This window comes from Zonotrichia leucophrys, chromosome 1A (assembly GCF_028769735.1).
Source record: "Zonotrichia leucophrys gambelii isolate GWCS_2022_RI chromosome 1A, RI_Zleu_2.0, whole genome shotgun sequence".
In the NCBI taxonomy this organism is placed as follows: Eukaryota; Metazoa; Chordata; class Aves; order Passeriformes; family Passerellidae; genus Zonotrichia; species Zonotrichia leucophrys.
The window spans coordinates 15,391,701-15,411,851 of NC_088170.1; the positions used below are offsets into that span (position 1 = coordinate 15,391,701).

The 20,151-nt window shown below is 45.1% G+C and overlaps 1 protein-coding gene across 15 annotated transcripts in view; it reads right to left on the reverse strand.

Annotated features, from left to right (window-relative positions):
* Nucleotides 1-20,151, reverse strand: part of PPFIBP1 (PPFIA binding protein 1) — a 101,592-nt gene that overhangs the window by 66,663 nt on the left and 14,778 nt on the right. For all 15 annotated transcript variants that reach the window (XM_064701439.1, XM_064701402.1, XM_064701394.1 and 12 more), the window contains exon 2: nt 5,991-6,066. The gene's annotated coding sequence lies outside the window, so the exon portion shown is untranslated. The remainder of the gene's footprint in view (nt 1-5,990; nt 6,067-20,151) is intronic.

The window sequence follows — 20,151 nt, forward strand, 5'->3', positions numbered from 1 at the left end:
GATGTGTCCTTGGAAACACTGGCAGACAGACAGCTTTAACAAAAAAGCTTCCAAATCCTGGAAGAACAATTTCAGGTGCATCTCCAGTTTTGAGATAAGAACATCTGGAGTGAGTGTGTAGGCTGGCCAGCAGGCAAGCAGGCTGAGACAAACACCAATTTAATGCAGAGTGGGTCTGAGCCTCCCTTAGAAAGAGGGGAAAGGCTGGACACAGAGTTCCAGTTCCAGCCCATCTCCAGCTGCATCCAGTACCTCTCCCACTGCTGACACTGTCAGGTTTCTGGAGCCTCTCACTGCTTGGAGTGGCCCTTGCCTTTCATACCTTGTCACCTACCCCCTGATATTTTCCAGATAGCTCAGCCTGAAGCCACTTCCTTGCTCATTTTAGAGGGCCAGCTTACAGCTGGAATCCCCCCAGAGAACACAGCCAGGCTCCCTGGTTATCACTAGTCAGACTTGGGCCGCACCACCTCAGCCTTTCAAACACAGGAGAAATGGGGAGCTCACCAATTTGCAGTGAGGAGAGCTGGAAAATGACAGCAGCTGGTTTTCCACTGAAGACAGTAGTGCTTTCTGACAGTGCTTTGATCCCCCAGCGGGGGAAAAAAAATGCAGCCTGATCCAACCCTCCCTGGGCAATCACCTTCCAGCCAGTTGGTCCCTTCCTCTTAATTTCAAATACCCAAGGAGCATCCAGAGATCCTAAAAGATCTCAACAAAATTCCTTGGGTATCAGTATGATCCGGGCAATTTGCCCTGGGCACATTCTTGGAGGCACTCACCACTTTTGGATGCAATACCTCAAAAAAATTACAGAACACAAAATTAAAACAAACACAACAGAACAACCCCGGATGCACATGCAGCTCCCCACATGCTGAGCTGCTGACATTTTTCCTAAGCAGCTGAAATCAAAATCTAGTGAGAGAAGCTACCAGATGACAAAGGAGAGACACCAAGACCTCACCACAAGTACTCATACCCTGCAAGCAAGGCATGAAAGCTTTCACCAGTTGCTCTGCACTCACTGCTGCAAATTCCAGGTCCCAACTCAGCCCTGAGAGCTTCCCAAGCCCAATAAAGGAAAAACATCCAGATTCATGAAAAGCCACATTCAGATCCTGAAAAAGTCAGCAGACGAGTAATCAGCAATTTGGGTGTCATGAGAGGCAGAGGATGAACCCAGAGCCCCGGGAGCACAGAGTGGTTCAGGACAGCTCTGCCCAGCACTGGGAAGGAGCATGCACAAATGAGGTATTCCCTATATAAGAAAGTCAAAGAGAAATGAAAATAAAAATACTGGCTGTGATACCTTGGTGCTGCTGTCCATCACTGAAGGTCTCATCTAAGGCATCAGGATATCTGTCCCACCCATCAGAAACAGAAAACTAAATATAATCTTGGAACTAAATCTTGAGCCCCTAAAAAAGTCTCTGCAAAGCTCTGCATCCCCAAAAAGAGCACATGGCTGGAGACAGCTGCTTTCTCCACTGCCTTCACTACCATGGCATGCCCAGAACAAAGCTGTGTTAAGCCAAGCAAGGCTTTTTGCCTGGAAGTTTATCAAAAAGGCATCTGGAGCCAGTCAGAAGGTGGCCAGGGAACCTCAGATCCTGCAGAGAAGCAGCCACGAGATTTTCCTAAGAAAATGAAGGAATTCTTCATGTGATTTCCATGCTCCTCTGCACCTAGCAGATTATCCATTCTCCCCAAGAGGACTAAACTGCCCTAACACTCTCCAGGGCTCCAAAGCAACTTTGTAAAAGACAGAATTCCTGAAAAAAAGTTTTAACTAACTTCTACCAAGTAGGCAACAAAATTGTTACCGTGACTTCCTCTGTAACAGAGTGCCTAATTCCACAGTTTACTGCCTACAGCACTCACCTTTTCTACATGTCATGCAATGCATTTGGGAATTAAGCAGCTGTAAATCAAGGCCTATAGCCTAGTGCAGTTGTATGAAATTATTTCTGCAAATGACATCATTCCAGACACCACTCTGAGCCAACAACTTCCACTACAGTCCCTGGGAGGGGAAAAAAAATATCTTACCATGGCATGTGGTGGATGAAACAAGAAAGATCAAATTCTATGTATTGACACAGTTACCATTTTGAGGCTCACTTTTCCCATCTTAGTCTGAGATGGAAAACAAGATGGGGAAAAAATATTCCCAAATAATACAGAAAAGGTCTCCTCTGCCTCTGGTTTGAGAGTAAAGAGGAGGGAAGGAGCAGAGAGCTCCCCCCAGACAGCAGTGAGTGACACCCCACAAACCTAATCCCATTAACATGCTGCTTCACCTTTATAAAACTTCAGACAATTCCTCACACACCTCCAACCACATCAGTCAGTGAAAAAACTTATTTAGGGATGCAAAAACAAACCATCAAAAAACACCACCAGAAAATGCACTTAAGTAAGTAGTGAAGAATGCTAGGAAAGATCATTACATTTCCCTTTGTGTCAACCTGAATCAAACTTTCTTTTGCTCTATTAGAAGTTAGGAAGGTGGGAACTCAAATTGACCTTGTTTCTCTTTCCATGGCCTAAGCTCACTTGACTTCTTGCTCACTTTGCCCATCTGCAGAACACAGGAAATGATAATGAGAAGCTACTACACAGTGTTATAGGAATTATTCAATCCGTAGCCACAGAGTTCTTTGAAGATGCAAAGTGCCAAGCATTATTACTAGATGAAGAAATGATGTATTTTCTCCCCCAAGCTATACAGAGGAAGAAAAAAGCCATGCAAACAGCCAACTGTATTCCTAATGAGATGCAATACTCAAAAAGTGGGGCATCTTAAAACAGATTGGACCATCTTTTTCCAGCTCACAGAGATTATTCCCAATACATAAACCTCAGAGGATTATAAATGCAAGCAAAGAAATTTAGCTTTTGACAAGATTTCTGCAGAACAAAATAAGCTTGCCTAAATAAACATGGAAAATGTACATTTTCGGTCTTAAAGAGAGCAAAAAGAGTTTTTCAAGGAATAACGGAAGAACTGAAATCAGGTTTGCAAGCTTTGTGAGGGAAGAATTTATGTTTTCTGAATAGAAAGCAATTTCCAGGACTGGGAAAGTCAATAAAATAAGAAGAACCGGATGGGAGGGAGGCAGGAAAACACCGTGTGCAGCAGAGGGGTCACATGCTGGACAAACAGGGCAGGCTGCTCCGTATTTATAGACAGATACATCCCCCCTCTCTGCAGAGATCCATGGGTATGACAGAGCCGCCAGCAGAAGTGGGGGTGAGCAGAAGTGTTCAAATCACTTTAAGTTCAAACCACATCACATAAAGCGTGAGGAGCAAAAGCACAATAAAGCACTTCTTTTCTGCAAGCAGCAGTATTTCCTCTCAAAATAATGGGAGGAAAAAGACACCAGAAAAATCCCATCCTATCCCAGCCTGCCTGGGGACCCTCCCCTGCCCCAACCATAGGCAGTGCTGCACCTCCCATAAACATACAGAGCAGCCACAGGCTCTGGGGAAATGCTTGAAATTATTACTATTTCGAGTACAATTGAGTTTAGCACAACTATTAAAAGCCCAAGAAAAGCTGTGTGTGGGCTGGGCCCTGCAGGACAAGCCATCAAGTGCCAATAAATGCAATACACAGAAGTAGCCTTGTGCTTCCCTCTCTCCTGTATTCAATGTGACATTGAGGGCAGAAAACTCAACAAATACTGATTATTGCCCCTTGCACACAGGCACTGTAAGAGGGTGGACTGGATATAATTTCAGTGCTGCATGTGGTGCTCTGCCTCAGCTTTAGACACACCAAAAATCTGCTGTCACTGAGCACAGACCTAACTCAGAGCTGGTGGAGGAGGGTGAAGACACACCTGCAAACCTGCAGGGCTTTGCTAGGAAAGAGCAGGAGCTGCAGGGAGTGTGACTGACTCTGGCTACACAGACTTATACAGGTTTCTGTGTCTTCATGTCACAACACTGTTTCAGCTAAGGCTGTTTTTAAAAGCCTTATTTAGCTTTTCTGGATTATTTATACATGTGGCCTTACTGCAGGGCAAGGCTGAACTGGCAGCAGTATGTTTAACATGGAGCTAGCCAAGGAGGGAAGATGGAAATCCATGCTTTTATGGATAAATAGAGGCCATGGGCAGAGGCACTGAAACTCCACTCTGAAACCTTTGGTGTATTCTGTGTGGTGAGACTGGAGGTCAGATGTGTGCTGAACTTGTGGTAACCCAGCAAAGAAGCCCATGTTCCTCTCCATCTGGGAGAAGCAGCCAGCAGCCCCAAACACAGTCCCCTGCCCTGTCAGTGCTGAGTCAGGCACAGGAATTTCCTCCACCTCATTAGGAGAGGCTCTTGTTTATCTGTTTAATGGGGAAAGCAAGCAGCAGCTGGAGAAATCAGGCTTTTAGGACTGATTGCTGAGGGCAACAGGTCTGACTCCTCCAAACGCCAGAAACTGCCAGTCCTGGAGCCACAGGAACGGAGAAGGGAGGACTGAGCACCTGCTACTTCAGCCCTGGATGGACATGGACACACACACTCCCTCCCAGGGAGCAGCAGCACCAGTGACAGGGAGAACCAGGCAGATTTATGTCCCAGGCAGGGGGAATCAGCACAGCATCTGGGGAGCAAGGAGGGAGAGACTTCCAGCAAAGGTAAGACATTTGCACAGTGATGCCAGCAGATTGAAAGTCTCCAAACACACAAGCAGAAGGTGGCTGCTAGCCAGCATCAGACTTTTAATCATGTTTTTACAGCCATGATAGATACCAATCCAGCTGGAGTGTAATCCCACCGAGCCTGATAAGTGGTGATAAAACTGAATGAATGTGACCAGGATGGGAGACAATAGGTGACAACCACTTCCAGTGCCACCAGACCTCTGATTAAAAACCAGGGAATAAAAGCTTTTGGCAGTGGAGTTCAGGGCTTCTGACACACAAGGAGCCACAACACCCACTTCTTTCCAAATCCTTGGGCAGCTGTGAATCCCAGAGAGCACTCATGCACACTGATTTAGTGTGAGAAGGGCTGGAGAGCCACAAAGGAGCACTCCAAGGGCTATGGAGAGGCTAAGGGAGTAAAATAAGGGAAATGGCATTTTAAATGAGACACCAGTCCTCACATCCTGCAGGACTGGGAGCCCAGCTGTGGAGTTATGGGATGAGCACATCCCAGCCAAGGGGTGCAGGGATCAAGTGCTCGCTCAGCAATCTGACCCAGCTCTCCAACTGGAATTTAAGAAGCTAAATCATACCATAATATCCAAAACAAAGTAGATGAGGGAAAACCATTCCCAAAACAAGATTGCCAGCTCTGAAATGCACTAGGCTACTTGGATCAAATCAGTCTAGACTGAATGCAAAATGCTGCTCCTTGAAGCCAACAGAACTGGGACATTTCCAAAGGATCTCACAACACATACTCTGTTTTGCTGAATGCATTTTCTCATAAACTTGCCCCAGTAATCTGAAAGCCCTTGGCAGTTTCTCTGCACATTGCCACAGACCTGCTGAGTCAGACTCACTGCACATGCACAGCTGCATCACTCAGTCACAGCATGTCCAGGGGGATCTTGTGCTGGAGCTGAACCCTCCAAACTGGGGTGCACTGGCACTGCTTGAACCCTCCACATGCCACATTTCAGCTCATTTCAGTTTTGCTTCTTGGATAATCCGAACATACTTCATTACTCTGACACAGTCCACTGGATAACCCTACATCTATTGTCATGAAACACAGTTTCCACATTTCTCTGATACTAAACAACATCTTAGACTGTGTTAAGTAAGGACCATCCTTTAAAAGATGCAAAAGCAATGGATATCTGCAGAAGCAGACTGACATTCTTCTACAACTCTTTTGAGAAATCATATACAGCATCATTTTAATGATATTTGAAATGAAAGCCCAAAGGAGCTGTTGTGTAAGATATTAAAAAGCAAAAAAAAGCAGCAGATAGTAGATAATAGACATCAGCAATGCAGTGGGTTTAGATTACTCACTCAGAGGAACAGACTTAGTGTTGATCTCCACTGTCACTCTTGAGCAAGTACCACTGATCCATATAAACATCCAACCCTGAGAAAAAGAGAAACAGAGATTTTGATTAATCACTCAAAGCCTGAGATGACTTAACAGTGATATCTTGTAAAAGTTTATTATCAAGTGACACAGGATACAGGAAGCACTGTGGATGATGTACGTAACACCATTTAAGAAAAGCTAATACCAAGAGATTAAAGGATGACAACTGATGTACAAAAAGGAAATGAGCTTGTTAATTCCAAATAATTCCCAAGAGCATTATTTCTCAGTATCTCTACATTACAGAGTTGGCCTGTGCCTGCCCTTGACCTCCTCAGCTGATCACAAACATATGGCACAAAACAAAGGTGAATGATACCTGGCAAGGCTTCCTTCTCACTACTGCAACTCAAACAAATCCCAGAGAAGCACCCAACGTTGCTGAACATTTGAAAATCAGGGTGTGAAGTAAAGCCAGTGGAAGTCAGAGGAGCCCATAGCACTGAACCAACCCCACAACTCACTCCCAACAACTATTCCCGAGTCTCTTTACTGTGACTATTTTGGTAAATCAAAGATGTTCTCTGTTCCTGTGGTTTGACATGAAGTTTTAATCTCAGATACTCTCATCCACAGACTGTGCACAGAAGAGGAGCTATTTGGTATGGGAAATCTGACAGAACTGTTACAAGAGAAGTCTCTGGGTAGGCTTTGAATCTGAAATGCAAAAGGGAAGTTTGGGGAATAAATAATAACTAATAACTAAATAACTAATAATTAAAAACTTCCAAACCTATGCAGTTACATGAGCTCCCATTAGAAGGGGCATAAGAATAAGTGACTCAAATACAAATGCTCAGTGAAATACGGTTAGAAGAAGGATAGAAACAACCAGTGTACCCCCACCTGAGACACTTCACTGGCACACTGAGACACTGTTCTCCAAACAAAAATCATGAAAAGAGCAGGAGTTTAAGACAAACAAGTAACATGACTGGAAAGCAAAGAATCAGCTCAAAAATGTAGGAATAAAGTAAAGGCACACTGACTAACTAGTTGTTGACTTGTGGCAACAAACTGCAAATATCCAGAGGTTATAAACTGGAAGAGAGAGAATTCAGCCCTTGTATGACTGGGAGGAAAAATCCCCAAATATTTCCAGGTACAGTTAAAAGCTGTAATAGAAGATCTCAAGGCACACATATTATTGGGTGCTTGTTACTTCTCAGAACAGTTTTTTAGAGTACATTGAACAAAACCACCAGGGGAAAAAATGACAAAGAACTGAGCAGGACATAGGAGCCTGTGCAAGCAGACTCTGTCACAGGACTGGGGCTCCAGGCTATTGCAACAGACTAATTATGTACTGAGCCCTGTGCAACACAGGGAAAAAACATCTGCCAGATGGAAAAAGACACAAAATGTGGTAGGCGGGGCAAAAAAAATATTTGAGGTTTCTATAAAGGGCACTGCAGAATGTCATGTATGAAACTGCAAAGCCAGGGAAAAGAAGTTAGTTAACCGTGTTATTTTAAGCCTGCCTAAAGTAATATGAAGGGCCGAAATGGAAAACCTATAATTAGATGGAGCTTCTCCCCTTCATTACAAATATCTGACTGGAGCTGAGGCTCCCAGATTGACAGGACCTTTGGGATTGCTGTTGCCTGGGCTGCCAGGACACGCAGGCAGCAGCTGGGCAGGGGCAAGGAGACGTGGAGCACAGCTGCTGTGGGATCCTGCAGCTGCACCTTTGGTGCGCGGGACTGGCCACCCCTGCCTGCCACAGCCGGCCTGGCGCTCCTGCTGCAGCCACCAGCGCTGCCCCAGCTCCCTCAGAGGCCTGTGCAGCACAGGGAAGCCCCAGCAGCTGCTCAGAACCAGGCTCCCAGCCAGGTCCGTCTCCCATCACACTGCAGGAGGAGACTCGCACTCCCCACGAGGGCTGCTCTCCACACTGACTTGCTACTCCCAGCACGGATGGCAGCACCACAGCTATGCCCAAGCCTCTGCACCACCACTATTTTGGTAAATCAAAGATGTTCTTTGTTACCATGCTTTGACAGCAAGTTTAGTCATTTCCTTCTCTACACAGTCAGAGCTACACACTCAGCCCACACCTCGGGCAAGCTGTACGGCCACTGGCTGCCTGATGAGGAAGGGAATGTGTCCCTGCATTCCTCAAAAGGGAACAAACTGCCTCAGACCCTGGCAACACAAGGATTCAGTTTGTTCCCAAGGCTGCTAGGGAAGTGGGCTTCATTTCCCACTCCCCCGTGTCCTTCCTTCCTCAAACTCAATTTAAGTTTGACTAATGAACTTCCGGGGCTGGTTCTGGCTGGGATAGAGTTAATTTTCTTCACGGCGGGGAGCATGGGCTAAATTTTGGATTTGTGATGCAAACAGTGGGGATAACATAGAGATGGCTTAGTTCTCAAGCAGGGCTTGAACAGAGCCAAGGCCTTTTCTGCCTCTCAGCCCATCCCAGTGAGGGGATGGGCGTGCACAGGGAGTTGGGAGGGGACACTGCTGGGACAGCTGACCCCAGCTGACCAAAGGGACACTCCAGACCTTACAGCATCATGCCCAGTATATAAAGCTGGGGCAGGGTGCTCGGAGTGCTTTTCAAGTCACTGCTACCTGTGATGGGGCCCTGCTCTTCAGGGAATGGCTGAACACCTCCTTGACCATGGGAAGTGGAGAATGAATTCCTTGCTTTGCTTATGTGCACAGTTTTTGCTCTCTTTATCCCAACCCATAAACTTTGTCACTTCTACCCTTCCTGGTACTTCTACTCCCCCTGGTCTCACCAGGAAAGGAGTGAATAAGTGACTTTTTGGGGTTTAGTTGCTGGTTGGGGTCAAATTCCAACACTACCCTAGCAGACACCCTCTAACCCTAAGCTAAAGAAATCCTTCTTGCACACCCTCATCTCTGAAGAGTGTTTACAGAAGTATTTCCTATAGGACTGGCTGCGATGTTCATCCCAGCACTTCTCCAGCCTGAACAGGGCACAGGACACAGAGATCCAGGGATGCCAGGAAGGCTGACAGCCCCCAGGGAAAGTCTGGAGTTCAGAACAGAGAGTGAAAGCTGGGACTTGTTGGGACTACTGGGAAAGGGTGGGTCTTTTCTGGTTTAACTGGAAGGTTCAATTATCATCCAAGAACAGGAGCTGAGGGAATAGCTGCTCCCAAGTCACACACAGCCTGACCTGAGGGCACACTGGTGGCCGGGGGCTCTCCAGCCTTGACAGCAAGAGCAAAGTCTGCCACCGAGTTCAATCCAAGTTCACTTCCAGTATGAAGAAAACAACCTCCCAGAAAACCACTCCATAACCAAGAGCCAGTTGTTAGGAATGATCATTTAACAAGAGCAGGACTAGGCAAATCAGGTGAGAGTTAACTGGGTTTTTGCTTTCATAGAGAGAACATCACAAAGTATAAACACCCTGGGGGAGCCTACCAGTATCCCCAGGAAAGAAAGGCGCACGATATGGTTTTCTTTTTCTTTTCCAGAGTCTAATTTTTTAACCAGGAAGAAAATGCAAATCCTAATCCCACAATTTTACATGTTCAGCAGTAATAGTTTGCCTTGCCAATCAAATGTTTTCTGCAACAGCCACCCATTTCTTTTCTGAATCCAAGATGCACAACTTCATGCAATTAATTACACACTGTGTGAATTTAAACAGAACACAGCCCTGTGCTCTAAGACCTGAAAAAATCACGTTGCACTCTGTTTGGGGGCACAGCTTAACAAGAAAGGTTAAGGCAGCACTATTTCTTTGCTTTGTGACTCCTGAGAGCTTTGTTTCAGGAATATTTCCAGAAGAATGCAAGAGCACTGCAAGCAAATAGTCTGATTCATGTCTGTTCTTTACAAGACAAAAATAAAGATCTGTTTTGCCTAATCATTTCTGATCAAGAAAAGCAAGGCTTTGAGATACAAGATCTGAAAGAGCTCCTGCTCTTTACTAAAAGCTAAAAAATTACTCTAACATGGGACCCGGGTAGTCACAGCACAATTCAAACTACTGCTCCTTCCCACACACTTGCCTCATGTCTGTCTATTTGTGTTTCAATTAAAAAGCTACTGTGACATTCTTCCTATGTTTTAAAAAGAAATTTCCACAAACAGGATTCAAAATTACTAAGGAAAGATTATTATCATATACAATTTGAAGGAAGTCACTGATGCAAGCTGATTTGTGTCCAGCTACCTTGCCTTGGAAAGGTGGGAAGAGGATTTAAAGCCAAAGGAGCAAAGCAAGCAAGAAACACTGACAGTCTGAATGATCTGAAGAGTTAATGGTTTTCCATGGAAAAAGCCATTGACGCGTGTCTTACACTAATGGCACGATTTTTTGCAAAAGGCCTTTGGGCAAAGGCTGGTTTGAATCTGAATGGAAGCAATCAGGACTGCAGCTTGAATGATTTCCTCACATCTATATACACCATCCATCCATACCAAATATCACCCACCAACACAGCCTCCTTCACCTTTAAGTCACCCTGTCCCAGGATGCATTTTTCAGTCCCTGCAGTCCATGTAGCAGATACCTTATTTATGCTGGGATAGGCTAGCTGCACTCAGACAAATTAGACAAGAACAGGAAACACAGATGTTTGAGCCCTTATCATTATTTCTGGTTTCTGGAAGGCCGCAGACATTTTGACACAGACAAAAATCACACAGCATCCACAGTAACAAGGCAGTCTGGTTTGGGGTCTTACTGCACCCACAGCTGAAACTCAAAACTTGTGCATTTACAAGTGCCAGCCCTGAGCTTAAAAAACAAGTTTTGAGCCAAACCCAGGGGGTCTGGCACAACGGAACAAAACTAACCACAGCATTAACTCCAGTGACCCAACCAGCTGATAGCTCACACAACATTTCCTACCACAAAACAGCACATTTGAACAATGTACATGCACAGAAGTCACTGAATCCACACAACAGCACTGGAGGATACAGACAACATAGCCAATCACCACAGCAAAGAAACACTTTCTGGAAGCATAATAAAATAGTCTGAATAATCTCATGAGTCAGAGATGAATAACACAAGATAGGCCATTCAATGAAGTACTTGTAAGACCAGCAGCAAGAACAAACTGCAGAAGGTTTCAATAAAAGCTTTTAAATCACTGACTGATCAGATATTAAGTGAAACTAGATGTTATTTACACAAAGAAAAAATATGACTAATCTATGACTAATTTTATATTAACCACTGTGTCCATCTCGGAACTGGAGTGCCACTGCATGCAGTTCCTGTCAGCTGTGAAAATGCTGATGATAGCTGATGGAAGATGCAGAACTGGCTGAAAAACATGGAAGACTACTTCATTCATTTAACTGAAGATCTCATGCCCCAAACCCCATGTTATTGAAGCAGGGTGATGATAAGTCTGTGGAATCAGATGAGAGAATGACAGATCTGAGAGCACCAAGTGCTGCTGCTGTTCTCCCCTCAGTGTTGTGTCACGTTTGCTGACACTGAGGTGACTAAAGCCATGGATCCTGTTAATCAGACAGCAGCCCAAAGCAACTGAGGCTGCAAGAGCTCTGTTAGAGGAGACGGATTTTTCTTTAGGGCAAGATACCACAGTGAAGCACTGCTATCACTAAATGAACACACAAAGATTATCAAAGTGTTATCTCTCTCAGGCACCAATTTGGTTTTATTCCACTACATATGCAAAAGAGCCAGGAAAAGCCTTCATGTCCCTGATCCCTTCAACCCTGGCACACTCCATCAAATGCAAAAGGCACTGCTCTATCAGTGGTGTTCATCTCCTAAAACTCACTGGTGTTACCTTACTCTGCTTTCTGTCTTCCTTCCCAACTCTGCTCAAAATAAGCACAAGATATTCCTTGACAAAAAGGCATCAGGCTCTCACATAAAGTTCCCCATACCACTTTCCAGGAACATGCCTGCCCTTCAATTACCCTTAATTGTTCTGGGTATCCTTCACATTCAGAGCAATACTTTGACATTCCTCAAAGGAACTTACACAGCACCAATCACCACAAGCTTACAGAACCCTGCTATTGAAGCACACACAGCCCAACTCTGTGTTTCCAGAGCTGGGAAGTGAGGAGAAAGCATTGCAAGAAGCAAAACCCAAAAGCACTTACTAAGAAAAAGAACAAAACAACATCCTTTTGCTGCTGTCAAGGGGAGACAGCCAAAGGATTAGAGTTAAAAACCCTAGAAATTAGTTTCAACTTAATTAGATGTTTTGCCAGCTTCAAATAAGTTTAATACCTGTATTTTGCTTTCTCTCTATGCAGACATTTGGGTTGTTTCAGCCCTTTTAAGTTGGTTACATGCTAATACACATGCACACAACAGGATTCAGCTGTTGTGCTTTCATATGCACTGCAAATGATCCTGAAAATAATATTTCTACTAATCACATTGTTCCACACAGTTTTAAAGCACATGATTGCAGAATAAAACGTTCAGCACATATTTCTGGCCTGGAATCTTAAGGAAATTAAGTTTATGTGGTAGTGTTGTTTGTCAGTCCTCACCCTATTAAATTTTCAACTTGCTTGTCAGTTTTGACCACATTTGCCAGAAAGCAAAGAGATCCAAACAGATGTCACATTCCTACACCTTTGGGGGAAATTATTGTGCAGGTAGAGAAGATACATCCAAATGAGCCTCTCACAGGATCAGATTCTGCTGCAGGAACTCAGTAATTCCCTCCTTTGGCTGGCCCAGCAGCTGATCCACCAGCAACCTCAGGGCAAGTCCCAGGGCCACCAGTGGCAAATATAGTTAGTCCCACTTACTAATTTTATTCAGGAATCTGCTTTATAACTAACCTATTACAGCACTTTAGTTAAGGAACAAACAAGGATGTTGCCACCAATGTTAAAAACTATTTCACTAACAATTAGAGAGCATTATTCTCAGAGGAAGCACTTCATTAGCTTTTTTAAAGTGGTCAGTGTCTTGCAACAACAGAAAAAGCAGCTTTTTGCTCAGAGAAAACAGCAAGGTGGCAGTTCATGAGACAGAAAAGAAAGATGCAGGCAGAGTACATGACTCAGGGGCTAAACAAGATACAAAGTCATTTTCCACTTCTAGACCACCACTCCAAGTGCATACCAATTACACAGCAAGTTAAAAAGTCACCAGCAGCAGCTTCCTCCCAAGCTTTCCAGGGTCATAATATGCAAAACCACATCCCCCACTTGTCAGAGGGAACTTCAGCCAGCCTCCAGACAGGCAGACACCACAACAGCTCCACTGCTCCTGCAAACCCCAGGTCAACAGCAACACACGTCCCGATGGCAGCATGGAGAAAATGCTGGTCCTGCCAGGAGCACAGATGTGTCCTGTGATGAGAGGATCTCTCTCCAGTTGGGATAGTCTGGCTCCACTTATTAATAGCAGGTGCTGGCATCCACAGCCCAGGGCTCTGAGCCAAGCACTGCAGTGTGTCAGGAGCAAGGGGGTGAGACTTATGGAAACGAGCTTCCAAACACTGGGACTGGGAACAAGACAGAGTCTGGGCACAAAAGTAAAGGTACCCCACAAAAACAATAAGCCTTAAGTCACAATGAATTTCAACTAACTAAATTCATTGTACCACATCCTGAAACAGACAGATGGGGATATCAAGGCCAGGCTACATGGGGCTCTGAGCAACCTGGGATAGTGAGAGGTGTTCCTGCCCACAGTAGGGGGCTGGAACTGGACGATCTTTGAGGCCTCTTCAAACCCAAACCAGTCTATGATTGTATATCTGACCCCAGAAAGCAGCATCCTCACCTATGAGCTTTCCACTCAGCTCAGTCCAATAAACTCTCCTACTTCATCCACCCAGTTTTCACTGTCGTGGAAGAACAAGCCCTAGCCACCATAGCAGCCAAGCAGAAACCAGCTCAGTGAGAGGCACTTTCATATTTCACATGGAATGTGGATAAGTAAGTATTTCATACTTAACTGGTTGGTTTGTTTTGTGGAACAGCAGTTGTTTGTTTCTTTAAGGAAAGAGGTGAGCTTTGCTTAGACTCCCAAAATGAAAGGTCAGATGTGAAAAAACTACTTAGAAGATGCTGAGGGTAAACAAGTGCACCATTAAGTATTTGTTGTGTTATATCTTCATTTAGAAATCACCTAATAATCATCTTTCCCACAGGGAAGAGCTAAAATTAGAAGCAGGATACATCCCACACAAGCATGCTTCTATTAAACATCCTACAAACAGATGTTGCTAGAACCTAACAATTCACCCAAACAGATTTTTATCTGCTGCATACAATCTGGGAGACAGCAAAAAAGACTTCAGTATCACTTAAACTGATTATTTTCCAACAGGGAAACTGGGGAAGGGACCATTGTCAGGAGAGGCAGTGGAGCACAGGGAGATCATTCCCTGTGCAGAAGGGCTGGGTGAAACCCAAGCCTCTCACTGGAAGGCTGCAGGGTCTGTCTCTTTGAGCCAAACCCAGGAGCACGTGCTGCTGTCCCATGGAGGGGATGGTGGAAGCAATGGAGACAGGAGAAGGTCTTTCCAAAAGGTCTTTTCAGGGCAAGTCACCACCATATCTTTCACCTCCTGCAATACAAACCCACCCTCATCACTGTCCATAGTCATTTGGTCTCATTAGAGACCCCTCCACACACAGCATGAGAGACTGATTCAATGATTGGGCTTCTGCCTCAGTTCCTTTTATCCTGAAATTTCTTCTAAGAATCCTATAAACTTATGAGGGGAGAAAACAGCCTTCCATACCTGACTAAACAGTAAAACCCAGCTCCTGCTTTATCTGCAGGGCAAGTCATCACTCACAAAAACACTGCAACAACTTTGATTTCCATGAAACCCCTTAGCTGCTGAGCTGCAACACAACCTGCACTTCCCACACATTCCTTATTTACCATCCTTAGGTACCTAGCATCCCTCTAACCCAGCAAAGACAAGGTCCAGGAGACACTGAACTGGCCCCCCCTTCTGAATGTGGGGCTCTGCAGGCCAAGATGAGCATTAAGAGAGGACTATATCAACACAGTGCTCTACAGATGAACCAGGTCTGGATGAACCAGGAGAACACAAGAAATGAAATGCAGGGAAGAGAAGGACAAATTGGGAAGATCTCTATGAGCTGTGTGTGCAGCAGGGCACAACTTGCCCCATGGAGATGCCTGCTGCCTCTCTTCTGCAGAGAAGGCATCTCAAGCACAGGGCTCCCAACATGCAACACCACATTGCTTTTTAATTCATGAGTTCCCTCCCTGCCCTTCATGCAAGCTGGGGACCTGCAGGCTGAGATCACCTCCTGCAAGATGGAATTACGGAAAGAGCTTCCCACAGGTCCTCATTAAACCCCAGTAATCCTCAGAGACATGGCAGCAATGCAGCTGGTGATAATGCATTTCCCCTTTCTGCTTTCATCACTGATTATTACTCATTAGGGCACTTATAATCTTTATATAGAGTTCTTTTATGTAGCCTAATTTGCTAAGAAGTAATCACTCTTCTCCTCCTCTGTTAATACAAAAGAGGGCTGTAAAGTGATTTCATTTGCTGTTTATTCCATGGCTCTCCTTCCCAGAAGTTTCTTTCAGATGTTCAGTCTGAAGCCAGATACATTTGATCATTAGAAAATGTCTGAGACAAGCTCTACATTTTACCCACTTTTGTGGGGAAAAGATGAGTAATTTAGGAAGCTTTACATCTCTGAGTTTACTTGGAGTTGCTTGCCAAAAGAAATTCATTAAAGAAATCCTTCTTAAAAAAAAAAACCAAAACAGCACTGTAGCACTGAAGAATTGAACTCTCCAGGCAGAGCAGGGTAAATGGAGTTTACCTGCTGCTCAGAATGAGCACAGGACAGGAGAGCAGGACAGACACCAGCACCACATGCCACAGGAGAGCAATGCACTTGTGTGTCTGCCCAGAGCTGTGACTCCAGAATCACTGCCTGGTGATCACACTCCAGCACGCTCTGCCTTCTGGCTTCATGTTCAGGGCTCTGCTGCCAACCCATTCCAGGGCTCCAGCACATCTCTTCACCTCATTGTTGCAGGCTTCCCTCAGGGAAAGCAACAAAAGACATCCTAAACCCAGAGCAGCTGTAGACTCCAGTCCTGTGCATGCAATCCAGACTTTAAAGATCCATCTCACTATAGCTCTTCCAGCAGTTCTTGGACAATAAATATGCTGGATGCTGAAAAGGTCACTGCTGAAATAGTTCTGAAATAGTGCACTATCTTGCACTGACTACCACTCCCTACAAGTTAGTTGAAAACAGGGAATACAGATTTGTATCCAGCCTTCCCTGTTATTCAAGAGTGTTCACGACAGATGATTTTGCTTCTGGATGAGTCCAAGTCCTCGCTGAGCCCTCAAAATTTCTGTAAACACTCACCAAGGAAGAGAAAATGAATGACTGGATTGCAGCACCTCACGACACACAAACCTCAAAGCTTTAGCTGTTTAAAACCATCCACGCCAAGCAAAGGAATAGGCTGTAGTTACAAACTCCAAACAGCAAATATAGTACTATTTAAGACAAAAGGGAGAAAATGTTTTTTAAGAGTAGAACAATTCAGGCAGTTGAAATTTGCAAAAGCCTATTTCTACATACCTCTATGCTTCTGTTTCCAAACAATCTTTCCATAATGCAATGAATTTTGTGTAATTACTAGCTAGGTACTGAGAAACTTAATTGTACTGTATTAATAATAGAGATTTTGACTTCCTATCCAAAGGCTCTACTACTTTTAATTAAACTTGTACATTGTAACCTTGTTAAGCTTATGCAAATCCAACACTGTGAAGTTAGGTGTAATAAATCCAGAGGTAATACTGGAGCCTCCATAGGATGCTGATACAGAATTCAAAATAAGCTTTGTTAGTACAGACAAAAGCAAACAAACACACCAGAGCGTGGGAGATGGCTTTGAAAATTGCACTTTGCCCAATCCATCCTCCGTGTGTTTTCAAAGGGTCAACGAGCCACTACAAGTCTCCTCAACTCCTTGTTCAAGACAAACAACAGAGTTTTCCATCAGATTTGCAGCAGGTTGAGGATGGCAGCAGATTTCCCACATGGCAGCCATGCAAACCATAGGAGCCAAGTGAGGTAAGACCCAACAGCACTGTAAAGTCAGGGAGGGAAGAGAGCATTGAACAAAGATAGGCAGGGGAATCTGCTAACCCAGGCCACTCTCTGTCTGAGCACAAAGGAACCAGGTTTGATTCAAAGGACACTTTTTACAAAGTCATAGCACTGACTTAATGGAGCACCACCTAAATATCCATTTCCTCAAGCCAAGGCTGGATTAGTCCCAGAAAGCCAAGCTCTGATGGTTACACTTGCATGTCATTAAAGCAGAAGCAGAAGGTGCCAGGGCAGGGCTAAACCAATTTTTAATGTTTTCCAAGTCCTTTCATGTCAGTCACAGATCCTTTACAGTCAATGTTGGGGAGATGCAGTCAGTCCCAAACCCCGAGGGAGAATGATCCAGAAATGCCTGTGCCCACTGATTCAGCAGCTGCGCCCACTGATTCAGCAGCTGGAGCTCTCTGCTGCCCTGAACAGCTGCAATTATCCCCAAGATGATGTCAAGGGGCAGGGTGGGGTGGGAAAAGGAAGGAAGGTGGCTGTATGGCCACCTGAGAGCCCTCCCCGGGGATGCTGCCCTTAACCTGGGCTGCAAGGAGAGGCTGTCCCCCTGGCCCATTGCCCTCCTGCTCCAGACTGCCTGGCCAGGGGGAAGAAGGGCTGTGCTGCAGGCAAGCACGTCTGGCAGGCAGCTCCAGTGGGGTGAGATTGCTCTGGGACAGATGGGACAGCAGGGAACTCTGCTGCAACCCCTCACCAGTTGTCCCCTCCACCTTTGCTCAATCTAAATTTGATGGAACTGATCATTTGGGTGAGGGCAGATATCAAAGCAGACTTTAAGCCTCATGTGGCACTATAGTTGCACTGGCTAAGAACCAATTTTGGCAAAGCATGGGGCTTTCTGAAAAGTGGAGCCAGGAAAACGACAAGTAAAGGGCCATGTGATTGTTGCCACTGATGCTTCTCAGTAGCCATTTCATTACATCACTATTTTCCTAACTAATAAAGGTCAAACTGTATTTTTTATTTTAGATCTGTATTTTCTCTTAAATTAAAGGTATTTTTAAGCCAAGAAGTAGCAAAAAGGAGATTTATTTGCCTTACAGATACCACGCCAAACTTAGTTCAGAATTAAAAAAACAAGGAAATCATTATTTCCCCAGCCTGCTTAAAAACGAGAGAGAACAGTGAACAAGAAGCCAAGATTATTAGCGGGCAGAAGAAAAAAAACAACAAACCAAACTGAAGAACGAGAGCAATAAGAGCCTTTGTTCCCAGGAAATCCTTTTAAAGAATTGAGGAGACTCCAAGCGATGCAGCTGTACTTCCTGTGACCTGCAGCGCTCGGTTTGGGAACACTGGCAGGGTCACAGCCTGGGGACAGCTTGGTACAGCCACACTGCACACACAGAGAGCCAGCAGAGGAACACCCTGGGCTGCAGGGCAGGGAACCACGCAGCTCCCCAGCTGTCCTGCAAAGGGGACCTGCCCAAGTCACACGTGGTAGCAGGATTCCCTCAGGACTCACAGCTGGGGCTGCTCAGCCCTTAGAAAAGGCAGCCCCAGGGAGACCTTCAAGCACCTTCTGGGGCTACAAGAGAGCGACTTTTGACAAGGACATGTACTGACAGGGCACGGGGGAATGGCTTTAAACTGAAAGAATATGGAGTTACATTAGAAATTAGGAAGAAATTCTTCCCTGTGAGGGTGCTGAGGCTCTGGCTCAGGGTGCCCAGAGAAGCTGTGGCTGCCCTTGGATCCCTGGGAGTGTCCAAGGCCAGGCTGGATGGGGCTCTGAGCAAGCTGGGGTAATGGAAGATGTCCATTTGGCAGGAGGGCTGGAACTGGGTGTTAAGATCCCTTCTAACCTAGGCCATTCTATGATTCCTCTAGAGCAGAGTAGGCAGCAGCAGGACACAGCAAAGCTCTTGAACAACACCCAGTAAATAAAACACCAACCTCGCTCCCAGGGTTGGGTATTTGTAAGAGAAATATCACTACATGATAATTCAGTTCATGATGAACTATGCTGCATTAGCATTGTTGCAAGGAAAAGCATTTGGAGATTATACAAGCATCTATCCACACAATAGACTTTATAAAGCACACACAGCCCCAGGAACATCACTTGATGTATTATGGACAGGCAGAGCCACTTCTGAGGCGAGCCAGACTTTGAACAGCCGTGTAGCAGGAGGGGACAGTCCAGGCAAAGGGAAACACAGAACAGGAATGCTAAACTGCTGCAGGACTTAGATAAACAGACTGATTACCAGAGAGTTTGTCTACACTGAAAAACTAACTCCAGCACTCTCCCTGACTTGCCCTCCCATCTGCATCTTGAATTTGAGCACAATGCTTAACTTCAATTGGCAGGAGACACAGGCAAATGTTTGATTAAGCACATTTAAGCAGTGCCTAAGCACCACTGCAGGCAACCAACACTCAGGGACCCCAAAACTCTCAAAGTATTCCCCCACTATTTTCAACACAATTCCATCACACCCAGTGGACAAACTCAGAAAGCAACACAACATTTGTATACATATTTTTATATGTTTGTTATAACAGTTTAGTGCTGTATATAATTACAACAGAGCTTTCAGACCCCTTGAAATCCTTAAAAGCACACCTACTGCTATCCAGAGCAGCATCCTTCCTTTGAAGGATGCCCAAGATGGTTCATGTTTGACTCATTTGAGAGGGACCAGCTCCACAGTAACATACAGCTGAGAACACCACGGGAAGAGTGGCCAGACAATCATTCAGTATTTTGGGCACACAAGCCCTTCACTGCCAGCAGGAGTCAAGTTCAATATATGGGTGAGATCACTAGAGCTTAACTCAGTTCTGAAGGATATCAGCATGATAAAAATGGAAGGAGAGGCTGCCGGTCCCTGAGGAACAGCAGGGGGAGGCAACAGTTGTGCTTGCCCATAGCAAGGAGGCATTTCACCCCAACTGAGACCCCTTGAGCTGGAGCCCAGCCAGAAAGCCCAAATAATAGCCCTTCTGCTCACAAAACCACCCCTGAATTCTGATTGTTCA